Raw genomic sequence first — 13465 nt, 5'->3', positions numbered from 1 at the left:
GGGGCCAACCACCTGAGGAAGTACCGAGCCAACTTGAAGGCTTGAAAGTCCTCGTAAATCCTAGAGACAGTAGAGTTGGGTCACCTGAAGAAGGAGAATCTTCTTTGATAGTACATCCTGATTTTCAACCGTTAGTAGCAGATTATAATCCACAGTCAGTGTCTATTTCCGAAATTGCTGGTAGCTTTTCATCTACTAGTGATATAGGTGAGGAACCTGAAATATCCAAGCGTGAAAGTGAATTTGCTGTTACTCCGACATCGAGGTTTGTTTCTCCAACTTCTAGTAGTCCTGGTTCACCTAGGGTAGAAAGAGTAATCACCCAAGATCTTCCTTCTGGACTTATTGCCATTGAAGAACTTGCTCCGGAAGAAGAAGTAGGCATCCCTATCCCTGAAAATCAACCTACTATTGAGCTAAGGGAGAGTGAATCAATTTTTTACAGTCCACCTAGGAGTAGTTCTTGGTATCTTTCTTTGACTAATTTTTTAGAAAACTCAGGGTTAAGTTTTTCACCACCTCGCGCTCCTTATCACCCAACACCTAGAGGTTTTTATACTCCCGTAAATATGTTAGGACAGTCATCCATGTTTACTCAATCGCCTGAATCTTTTTTGTACGGCGGTCCTTCTGTTCCCTCTGGGTATCAGTCACTTTCTGGTACTTTTTTGGGAGCATCTCCTCAACCCATTGAGCAAGGGTTATTAACTGGAAGCAATGGTACTAAGCCGTTGAGCGTGGAAGACATCCTTATGATGTCAGGTTCTATTCCCAATCCTCAACCTCAAGGTGGCCAGTTACCGCCTGGGGGGCAACCTCAAGGTACACAATTGGCGTCTGGGGATAGTACGTTCCTCAAGGTCAACCCCAGACTCAATATGTACCCCAAGGTCAACCCCAGTATCAATTTATACCTCAAGGTCAACCCCAGTATTAGTACGTGCCTCAAGGGTATCGACTCCAAGGTCAGTACTCAAACCAAGGTTTCCAACCACCCTCAGGTCAAACGTATGTTCAAGGAACGAGAAATGTACCTTTCAATTATCAATCCTACCCTCAACCCGATTATGGTCCACAATATTCTCAACCTGTTATGGGTCAGTACCCCGGAATGAACATAGTGTGGGATCCATCGCAAACTCAACAGGTGTTGCAGCCAAGTGTGCAGTTGTCATCTCAAACTGGACAACCCTTAGTTTCTGGTACACCCCAGCAACCAGTCCAGTCTAACATTCAAACTTCTGTACCTTCGGTAGTATCTCAGCCTGGGCCTAGTACGCCTCGTACTCTGCCCCAAATGACTGCTACAACTGCTGCAACATCTGTTCAATCTACCCTACCTACTTCTGGAGTATCGACAGCTCCGGTTTCTACTGTTCCTGTCTCTATTCCTCAGACATGTTTACCACCGTCTGGATCTACGATTCAAACTTCGGTTCAGATGCCTGTAGGACAACCTGGTTCAAGTACGGTTGTCACAAGTCAACCACAATTCACTTATCAACTGTACCAAGGACAGTACCAATTCGGTCCTGCTGTGCAGCAGCCAGTCTATCAGTATCAACCGTACCCTGGGTACACTTATCAACAACCCCAGTACGGTCCGGTTAATCCTGGTTTTCCGGGAGGATACAATATCCCGAACGCAATTCCTATTCCTAGTTATCCTGGATATCCTCCTCCTGGGGCTGGTCTCATGACCCAGAGTTTTAGGGATCCTAATCGGCAGTTACCATTTATCGCAACTTTGGACTTGCCTGACTTGTCGCGCCTAACGAACGATCCCATTAATTATCTTCCATTTTGGCCGCCAATGCCGAATAAGTTGCCCAGTGACATTCCCAAGTTCGAAGGTAAATCAGGACAGGACCCGTCGAACCATGTGATGACTTACCACCTCTGGTGTGCGTCTAACTCCATTTCAGATGATTCGATCTGTCTTAGACTTTTCCAGCGCACTCTAATTGGTCTCGCGGTCAAGTGGTACATTGAGTTACTGCGAGGCACTTTTTATAATTTTAGTCAGTTAGCTACCTCGTTTTTAACTCATTTTCAGTTGCCAGTCCGATATGACAATGGCACGGAATTGTTAACTTCGTTAAAGCAATCGACATCCACTTACATTTCAGATCATATTCATGAGTGGAGACGTCGACGGCATTTAGTGAAGGTATTTATTCCGGATCAGATCTTGGCTGAGTGGTTTGTAAAATATTTGTTGCCAAAGATCACTGAAGATGTTTCTAAAGCCGGAGTTGTTACTGAGGAGCAAGTAATTGCTCAAGCACAGTACCTTGACTTGGTCTATATTCAGTCAGGTACGTTACACGAGAAAATCCCCGATCTTCCCAAGAAAAATCAAATCGTTGCAGCTCCTTCAAGATCTCATGCCACCGATGGTATGATTGGCACAGTTAACACTAAAAGTAAGAAGAAATCTTCTAAGAATTCTTCTCCCATCATAACCTTGCCTGATTCCCCAACAGGAGATTCTTCTGCAGAGATTTCCACCGATATTCACGTTGTAGAGTCATTTACAGCCAAATCAAAATCCGATGGGAAGAAGAAAGGAAATAAGAAGAATAAAACGGACAAAAGTTCAAAGGAGAAACCTGAAAGGGCGGAATCTAATGATGAAAAGCACAAACCTCGTTATCCTTGTCTCATTTGTGATGATGAACATTTTACAAGAGACTGCCCTCATCGTGCAGAGGTTGCGAAGATTGTCAAAGGTTCCCAAACTCCTGTTGTTTTGAAGGATCCTTTTCCAGCTCAAGACAACAAGATGATAGGTTCATCCTCGAATGACAATGAAGAACCCATACTGATGATGTCCCATGTTAGGATTGCAACTCGATCGCAAGATTATGGTAGTAAAAGTCCTGTTGATGGTAAAGAAGCACAATCTTCTCATTCTAATCCATCAACCTCAGCTCTCGGTTCCGATCCACTACAGATCGAGAAACCTAATCCAGACTTGGTAATCAAACCACCCGCCAAGGGTATACTTTGAAAGTCAACTTTCAATCCACATGCGAGAGCGGCTCAGAATTATAACATTATTGAGGATTTAGTTGTTTCACCCTCAACAATGTCGGCTTTGGAAGTGCTGCAATCATGTCCAGCGCAACGTAAATTACTTTTTTCGGCTATAGGAGCTGTTGACGTTCAGGACCCGAACCTAATAATTTTCTATCTAGAAAATAGTACACCGCATCTGCCTCATCAAATGGCTTTCCAGATTCCATTGATAGTCAAAAACAGGCCTATTCATCGGACTGTAATTGATGAGGGAGCCTCAACGTGTATTATGTCGATACAGTGTTGGAGATCGCTTGGTTCTCCTTCGCTAAATCAATCCTCGACGATTCTAAAGTCCTTTGATGGCCAAGGGTTTCATCCTTTTGGCATTCTACAGGATTTGCCTATAGGGGTTGAAGGAAAAACCGTTAGTCTAGATGTGGAGGTGGTTGATGCCCCTCTAGATTACAACCTTCTCTTGGGTCGAAGTTGGTCTTACGCTATGACAGCGGTCGTTTCATCGGTCTTTCGAGTAATAAAATTCCCACATAATGGAAAGATCGTAACCATAGACCAGCTGGCTTACTTTTCATCCAACCCAGCCTCTTCTGAGAGTATTCAGCATGTCGGTAAAACGACTATCCCGTATAAGGATGTTGGAGTAGGACTAGTTAAAGATGCCGGTTTACTGGGAACTTTTCCTTTTCCTCCGATCAACGCATCGTCTTCATTCGCAACCATTCATATGATTACATCAGACACCATTGTTTATGATGATCCTTGGATCGTTCCTTCTGAATCTGAGATAGACTTATTTGGTAATGCCATGCCTTTGAGTCCATATGAAATTGCCTATGAAGTCGTGCAGTCGTTTGCCGACCCATCTTCAACCGAAATTGACTTCATGAATGTGGTCTGTGAGGAATCACTTTTCACATCAAACTCGGATTTAATCACGTTTTCTGAACTTGTTCACTCTGACGAGCAAATTCACGAAATCCTATGTGTGGATGATTTACCATGGGAAGATCTCCATCACAGATCTTCATTTTTACCCGAGAATGATCGTTTTGAAAATGATTTCTCATCAATTTTTACGACTGAATATGTCAAGGAACCTCAGAATCCAATGAAACATCCCAATTCAGAGTTAAATTTGGGAAACATCTCTTGAACTATTCCTATTGACATTTCGGTTAAGCGCGGAATTGTTGAGAACATTCATATAGGTGCCTCGTGTACAGATGACGAAATTCAGCTATATAAGGCCCTATTTCAAGAATTTCACGACGTGTTTGCCTGGTCTTATGAGGAAATGCCAGGAATTGACCCCGCGATTGTTGTTCATGAGATCAAGACTTACCCGGATGCTAAACCCGTCTGGCAACGTTTGCGTCAGATTCACCCACGAAAAGCTGCTGCAATTAAAGCAGAAGTTGAAAAATTATTGAAAGGAGGTTTCATTTATCCGATCCTGTTAACAGATTGGGTATCGAATATTGTTCCGGTTAACAAAAAGCAGGGAACAATAAGAATATGTATCGATTATAGGGACATTAATCGAGCCTGTCCAAAGGACAATTACCCAACTCCCTATATCGATCAAATCATTGATGATTGTGCCGGCAGCGAAATATTCTCCTTTATGGACAGTTTTTCCGGATACAATCAAATCAACATTCTACCTGCCGATCAACAAAAAACAACTTTCATTTGTCCATGGGGGACATTTTCTTATTGCAAGTTACCTTTTGGGCTTAAGAATGCAGGAGCAACTTTTCAAAGGGCGATGTCTTATGCGTTTCATGACATCAAGCACATTGTGCAACCATGTCTCGATGATTTGCCTGCTCATTCATTACATCGAGCTGATCACCTCGTCCATTTACGAGCAATCTTTATGAGGTGTAGGCATTATTGTATTCTGTTGAACCCACACAAATGTGTCTTCTGTATAGAAACGGGTCGATTGTTGGGGTTTGTAGTTTCGAAAGCCGGCATTCACGTTGATCCCTCGAAGGTCGAAGCTATCATCAAATTGCCTCCTCCTTCGAGTCTTCGCCAACTCCAAAGTTTGCAAGGGAAAGCAAACTTTTTACGACGATTCATTCCTAACTACGCCGAGGTTACAAAGGGTTTTACCCGGTTGTTGAAGCAGAATACTCCATTCTATTGGGATGAGATAGCTCAAAAATCTTTTGATGCACTCAAACACGCGTTGACCCATGCACCGTTGTTGCATCCTCCCAACTACAACCAGGATTACTTCTTGTATCTCGTCGCCTCTCATTCCACCATTGGAATGGTCTTAGTTCAGGAAGATGAATCAGGAACTGAAGATGTGATATATTAACTTAGTCGAACTTTAAATCCAACTGAGCTAAAATACTCACATGTGGAGAAATTGGCATTGGCAGCTGTTCAAGCTGTCCAACGTTTTCGTCACTACATTTTATTACGTAAAACTACGGTAATTTCGGATTGCAACCCTATGATCTACATTTTGACCAAGCAATTGCTAGGGGGCAATTACTCTAAATGGATCGTTATCCTGCAGGAGTTCGACTTGGAATTTGATAAATCCAAGTCTAAGAAATCTTTATTTTTTGCGGAATTAATGTGTGACTTCCCGCGTGCTGACACGGAAACTGTCGCGGAGGAGCCCATTGCGGATGAATCCTTGTTTCTAATCAGCACTTTAGATCCATGGTATGGGGATATCATCGTTTATCTCCAGACCCAATCCTTTCGGCCAGAAATTTCAAGGTTAGAACGTCGAAAAATTCGATTCCAGTCCCAACAATTCAGGATTATTGGAGATACTCTTTATCGCCGTGGGGCGGACTCTGTTTTTCGATGTTGCTTAACTCACGAGGAAGCTGAAAGGCTTCTAAATGACTGTCACTCTGGAGCATGTGGCGGTCATATGTCTGGGTATGCCACAGCCCAAAAGATATTGCACGCCGGCTACTTCTGGCCGTCTTTATTTAAAGATTGTATTACGGCGGTCCGAAAATGCCACAACTGCCAAATTTTTTATCGAAAGATGTGCACTCCACCTGCTCCTCTCCACCCTATAATTGCTGTTGGTCCTTTTTCCAAATGGGGTATCGATTTTATTACATGTAACCCTCACTCGGCCGGGGGGCATGCGTATATCATCCTTGCGGTAGATTATTTTACTAAGTGGGCCGAGGCGATGCCTAAATTTGAGGCAGACGGCAAGACAGCTGCAATTTTCATGTTCAATCATATAATTGCTAGGTTTGGTGTCCCGCAAGCGATAATCACTGATCATGGGCGTCATTTTCGAAACGTTATGATAACTGAACTTACAGGCCAGCTTGGTTTACGTCACGATAGTTCAACCCCTTATTATCCACAAGCGAATGGTTTGGTTGAATCCATCAACAAAGTTTTAGTTATCATGATCCGACGAATCATTGGGATTCATTGGTCGAATTGGCACAACATGCTATTTTCAGCGCTTTGGGCGTACCGAACTTCAGTAAAAACATCAACAGGGTTCACTCCTTTCCAACTCGTCTATGGTTTGGAAGTTGTGTTACCCATTGAATGCAAAATCCCGTCACTGCAAATGGCCATCGAGTTACTTCTAGCCACTTCCGAAGAGGAAAAGCATTTGTTATACTTGGCTCAATTAGATGAGAATCGACGTGATGCTGCATTGGCGATCGAGACTCACGCAAAACGCATGAAAGCTCAGTATGATCGAAATATGACCCCTCGAAATTTTTCGGAAGGAGATCTAGTCTTAGTTTACGATCAAGCTAATGATAAATTAGGCACTGGAAAATTCGTTCCTATGTGGCATGGTCCCTATTTTGTCAAGCGAAGCTAGCAAAAGGGGCCTATGAATTGGTAGACTTTGACGGGGACTCTTTGGGTAAACCCAGAAATGGTCTTTACTTGAAGAGGTATTATGCTTAAAGAATGGGTATGGAGATTTTTAGTTAGGATAGTTTTTCTTTCTAGCTGGTGTGTTTTAGTTTAAATAATGTGCTTAGCTTAGAGAGTGTTTTTTTGTCATTATCCCTGCTTCTCTTGGTTTTTTTCTTGATATTGCAGATGTCGATGCCTCTCCAGACATACATTGGTTTCGTTGATGGTGCTTGTCGTAATACACGGAACATCTCTTCCGCAGCTTGGGTTATCTATTCGCCCTCTGACGAGTTAGTATCTATGCATGGGGTAAGCCTCGGTCAAACAACGAATAACATTGCCGAGTATAGTGCAGTGATTGAGTTATTATCTGAATCTATTTCATTTGGGATTCAGAGTTTGATAGTGAGGTTAGATTCTGAACTCGTTGTATTACAGCTTAATAGAGTGTATGCCATTAGAAATCCAGTGTTATTAAGATTATTTTTGAGAGTGCGTCTCTTGGAACGTGAATTTGATTATATTGAATATCAACATATTCCAAGATCTTTAAATACATTAGTAGATGCAATTGCTTCTCGAATGTTAAATAGACATTTGCAATAATCATACATGTAAATTTAAAACCATTCCATAACATGATTTACAAGATAAGCCGGTAATAGTGATATATATATAGGAGTGTGTCAAAAAATACATCGTCCTCGATCATAGGTTGAAAAATACCTTATGATCGGAAAAAATGATAAGTACAAAAAACAAAAATGTCATATGTGCCCACAATAGGCGATCATCCTATCACTGGTGATGATCTCTATAAGAAACCACTGCACGGGCCACCTTGCAAAGGAACCTCCTAAAAGGTCCCGAGACTCCAATCACATAGCGTTGAAGTCGACAAGGAATGTCATCTATAGTGGTCTCGGGAATATCTCCTGTCAAGCGCTCGAGATGACCCTCCAACTCGGCCAAAACATCTGCTGAGTCGTCCTGTGGGGCTGGCACAGGTGCAACTGGTTGCTTCCTCTCGAAAGGCCGGAGAGTGACTGGTCGCTGTGGACCCACATTTGCATTTGAAACTTTTGCTATCAGTTTTGAGACGATGAAAAATAAAAAAAAAATTAAAATAAGAAAAATGTTGAAAAGGATTTTACTTGACTCATCCCACTGCTGTCCTGGTGGAAGAACCATGTCTAGGTCACCACGAAAATCTAGCCCAGCGTAAGGGAAGTCCTGAATAGAAAAGACCTGGTTTTCCAGCCATTGGAAATACTCAGGTTTGAATCGAGCAACCTCTGTCCTCTCGTCTGGGTGACGGGCCATAACTGCGACCCATCGCATCAATTTGGGCTCTCGAGGAAGCCCAGCTCCAACGGTAAGGTGCTGTGGGATCAGCATAGGAACCCTCTCCAGGCCAAAACTCACAACCAAAGCCCCATAACCAAAGGTCTTTAGTCGTCCGTTCTTGGCCCTGGTCAGTTGGCCTTTCACATTGGCCAACATAGCATCGCACCAGTTGAAGATGGTGCCTCGAAAGCAATCAACTGCCTTACGCATCTGGGATCCGGTGGCAATATGTAATGTGGCAGCTCCGCAAAGTTTGGTGACAGTAAACGCAATCACCATGAGTTCAGGATGGGATATGGTCTTTATGTCTATCCCTTTGTCTCTAGCCTGGATGTTGCAGTACTCTAGCCTGAGGCTATCGACAGACTGGCCACCTGCCCTAGCCCCAAACAGAGTCAAGTCTTCGCCTCTCTTAGGCAAACCAATCAAGAAATATATGTCCGCCAGCTCGATTTCGAGCTGGTGGCCGCCAATGAGGAAGCACTGGTCCTGTACGCTCCATCTGTCAACCAGCCACTGTAAGAAATCCACTTGAGCCCTCATGCCAGGAATGGCCCAGAATTTATACAAGCCGCACGCCCTCAAAAAATCAAGTGAAGGCTGATGATTCCATGCGGCAGCATCCACATCCTCATGCTCTCATTCATGCCAATCTAGCATGATGTACTCTCTGCATCAAGTATAAGGATAAATTAAATTGCTAGAAATTATTTTGTTGGTCCAATTTTGAGAATTTTTGGGTTAAAAACCCTTGCGGCAGGGACCGCACCCTCCGGGTTAGACACGGTGCGTGGGACCGCACTTTGTCTACATGGAAGGTGCGGACCCCGAGCTTTTTCCCAATGGAGAAAAAGTCGGGGTCCGCAGGCCAGCAGTGGTAAACCTGCGGGCCCCCGCGCGCGGGTTTTATGCCTAAAAACCATCCCAAAAATGAAATAAATGACTAAAACAAGAAATGAAACGGTTAAAAATGAAGAGTAGGATGATGTGGATTACCTAGAGAAGATGGCGTTCGATTCCGACGGTTGGATTTTCCGCAATCTTCATGGGAAGTTTTCTGAGCAAAAGCACTATTTTCTCACCCAAACTCAAACGGTAAAAATGAATTGACAAAGGCCATTTTTATAAGTTTTTTGAGTAAATAAATTGCAAATTTGTTTATGTTTCACTTTGAAAAGGTATTTTTGCGACATTTTTATCCATTTCAAACAGGTATGAGTAATGTTCGTGTTTTTGTGCAGAATAAAGGATTATTCAGGCGAAATCTATCATTTTCAACGAAAAAACATTTAGAGTCACCTTTAAGCTCTTTTCTGACTCCTGAAACATGAAAAGATTGCTGAGTGTTTCTTTTAAACTCGTTAAAATGAAATTAAAAGACGGTCCACTTACAGCTCTTTTCCGACTGTAAAAACATGAAAAGATTGCCGGATTTTTGTCGTTTCAAATTCGATATTGGTTATAAAACGACGTGTCATTGATCGCTTTTTTACTTTTTTGGGTCAAGGGCACTAATAACGAAAAGTACTCCTTGGTCGTAAAAGATCAAGCGGTTCTCTCAAGTATTATTTTATACTTTTTCGGGCTTGGGAGACACAAATTTATGAAAAAGGTCAACCCTGGAGTTTTCTTAAGTTTTTTCAGACTCTCTAAAATTGAAAAACGCCGAGTTTCTCCTATACTGGACTCATTAAAATTTCACAGTAAAGGACATGTTCAATTACGAACAGGAACGAACCACTCCTTCTTAGGGTTCGAATTTAAACTAAGTTGGACTCATTCGAAGGATGAGCTTATAATCAAGCAAATGTTATCCTCCTCAAGCTTGTCAAAAATAAAGTGGTACTTGCCATAAATGCTGGGGGAAAAGAGAGAAAAATGACTCTGTTTGTCATACTTTGTAACCACTCTTGAACACGACACTTTCATTCACCTGGGTTGGGAAATCCTTTGCCTAACAGTTGATCAAACCACATTGAAAGTCTTCAGCGGGTTTCTGGGTATTAACTTTGGGTCAATTGTCACCAAACCATCTGCCGTGTCGTTATGTGTTCAAGAGGTCACTACCAATAAGCCATTCATCTGCAAAATATCTGTCATCCATCTTGACCATCCTTGAGTCAGTCCTTGCAACTAAATTTCTTCAACTTGATCTATGATTTCATGTTGTGGGCTTGCCTACGACGGATCACTTTCTATCGACATCAACTCATTATCTAGAAAGATGATCTAGAAATCGTCAGTACCTTGAGATCTGCATGCCTCAATGGTAGGTTTCTCGCCTTTGACGACAGTTTACATCATTGACTTTCGATCAAAGGATTCCGTGACATGTTCAACATCAACACATTTATTCGCATCTCATGGATTGTACTGGGTACTTTGAGAGCCATTGACATCACTGGTGGTTTCTCTCACACTTGTTAACAATTTACATCATTGACTGGTAATCAAGCGGTTTCTAACATGTTCGACATCAACACATTCATTTGCATGGATAGAATCGTACTGTTTCGGGAAGTAGAAATGAAGACCCTGGATCTAGTTTCCACAATCCAGGCTGCGAGGAATTTTGTATTCATTATATAATGGACTATTCATAAACAGATGGCTGCGTCCATACTGTGTCCACATGAGTCTATACTTGTGATGTTTTACAAGATCATTCCTATATCAGAGCAGTAGTTAGTTTTCTAGTCAGCTTTGATCTGAGTATGGGAATGCCTACCTCAGCGATGATATGATCTCATATATATATCTTGCATTGAATGTTTTTACAGGTTCCAACCGGGCTCTCCACAAGATGATCCTCGAAATGATAAAGTACTTCACTCTTCCTAAATGATAAATGAAATCCTCATCTACTACAGACTTCGCACTTTAGGGGGCAATCTGTTACACAAAAATATCGTCACCATGATTATTTGCAGTCAGTATGGGTCTATCATCACTTGTACTGTCCTCCTAAGCAAGTCTCAAACCTCAGCTCTTCAAATCAAGCTTTGGAAATGAAAGAAAGACATTAAAAATCAATGTAACTCTGGTTTCTCACTTTGTCTCACTGTCACCTGTGGTCCCGCACCTTCTGTGTACAAAAAATGCGGACCTGCCCGCTCTGTCCCTAACGGTGTAGGTGCGGACGCCTGTGAAAGTCAAAAGGCGCAAGTTTTATCTTAAAAAACTCACTTTGGGTTAATTCTAGAGGTTTCTAGAAGGAATTTTGACGTGGATTGTTCGCTCTGAGGTGGTTCATGCATCCCAAAAGAGAAGGAGCTAATCCCTTGATGAGAGGAGCTATCCCTTTGAAGGAGGGCTTTATCCCTTTGAAGGAGGACCTAGTAACCTCCCTCCATTGCACTATAAATACAGGCATTGGGCTGGTTGTTGAGGAGGTTAGAAGCTGAACATTTTTGAGGGTAAATGTTGGTGAAATCAAGACTTCCTAGTTGAGCTTAAGAGGAGAGATCACATACCTTTTTTGGCTTCATTAGGGAGTGAGTGAAACTTGTCAAAGTAGAGGAGACTTCTTGCTGGACCCTGGGAGGAGCTTGTACAGCGTCAAGGCAAAGGTTGTAAAGTTCTTCTTCTTTTGAATTAATACAATCAAAATCATTTTTCTCAACAAGTATCTCATGTTATTTGTTTCATGGACTCCTTGAATTTCATGTTAAATATGTTTTATGCAATTGGTTTTTCAGGTTCTATTTAATTTGTTTGCGTTGTTTGTGTTTGTAGATTTGCGAAAAGGAGCTCATTTGGATCAAAGGAGCGAGGGCATCCACAAGCTTGCGTTGGACCTAAGGTAGGCCCTAAAAAACACTTGTTTGCCATTGTTTATTAAAGCATATTTAGAGAAAGATAGTGTCTGGTTGGTTTGCTTGTCATTAGGTCTTCTTTAGATTCTAGGAAGGTCTATCTTGTCTACAAGATCGACTTATTCTGTGTGACACTAGGAACAAATTGTTAAAGTGCAAGATGTGTAAGGTTTGGAATCGAATCTTTTCAATAAATGCTGAAGTATGTCTGATTGAATTATGATGTTGACTGCGGGATGGTACTACTGTCCAATAACCTGCACACCCTCCTTGAAATGATTCCTCATTGCCTGACCATTATTAGCTTACTCGTAATCCGATCATTGTAACCGTTGCACCACCACCACCTATACTACCATTGCATCTAATCACTATGATTTGCCCATAGCAGGCTGACATAAATCAACACCTGATATGGGGCAGGGGGTGTTGTTCCAACATAGCTGAGTGAGTGGGTCTAAAAAGACGGAGGGCGATGAACCTCTGGCATAAAACTCTTGGCGAACATTGGAGTCGCTTATAAATTCCTTCAAGGGTGTGAACAGAGCGAAGTGGAGTGGTTCGAAATGGCACCTGTGAGGAATGAACCACTGTCTTTACTGGAAATTGCACAAACCACCGAGTACAGGAATAGTCTTACACTATTGCAAGAATCTGGGTTCCTGCCATTCCTACAGAAGTTTGATGAGTTCAACATGGCGATGGTATTAGAGTTTGCAAGGACGTTCAAAGAAGGTTGAGTCAGGGTCGGGTCCTTAAAATTCAAAGTTACATAGGAGTTCATTGCAAAAGCCACATTCTTGCCACTTACAGGGGAGCGTTGGTTTAAAAAGGAGCGGCTCGTGAAGAAGCGTTGGCACCAGTTCGTGGTCAACAAGAAGATTAAAGTCGATTGGAGAAAGGGACTTCCACATACTGCAATGGTCAGGAAGTGGCAAGATCTACTATTTATGTTATAGAAGTTTGTAACCAGAGAAGGAAGCTATACCTTGGCATTTGTATACCACCTATGATTTCTGTTGCATTCCGAGGCAAGAAAATTGATTAATTTTCCTCACTTCTTGCTAAGAAGCCTTGAGAAGATGGCAAAAATGTGTAGAATGGAAGTGCAAGCCAGGTTGCAAACAAGATCTGCCATCATGGAATTATTACGATGCTGGTCAAGAAGAAATTAGAAGAAAAGGGGATAATGTGGGGAGCATTTCTGAAAGAATTCCAAGCGAAGGGTGCAGAAGAGTTTGCTAGCACAAGTATAGGTAAGAAGACAAAGGTGGGGGCATTGTCTCCTACGAAGCGGTTAGGTAAAAGTTCACCAGTGTAAGTAGAGACGGGGGTCGTTGAGAACACCCCACCCATGGCAAAGAAGAGGAATACCATAA

Source organism: Pinus tabuliformis, chromosome 7, assembly GCF_031772625.1.
Source record: "Pinus tabuliformis cultivar Carrire ecotype Pingquan chromosome 7, CPIR1, whole genome shotgun sequence".
In the NCBI taxonomy this organism is placed as follows: Eukaryota; Viridiplantae; Streptophyta; class Pinopsida; order Pinales; family Pinaceae; genus Pinus; species Pinus tabuliformis.
Note: the sequence above shows the minus strand (reverse complement) of the source record.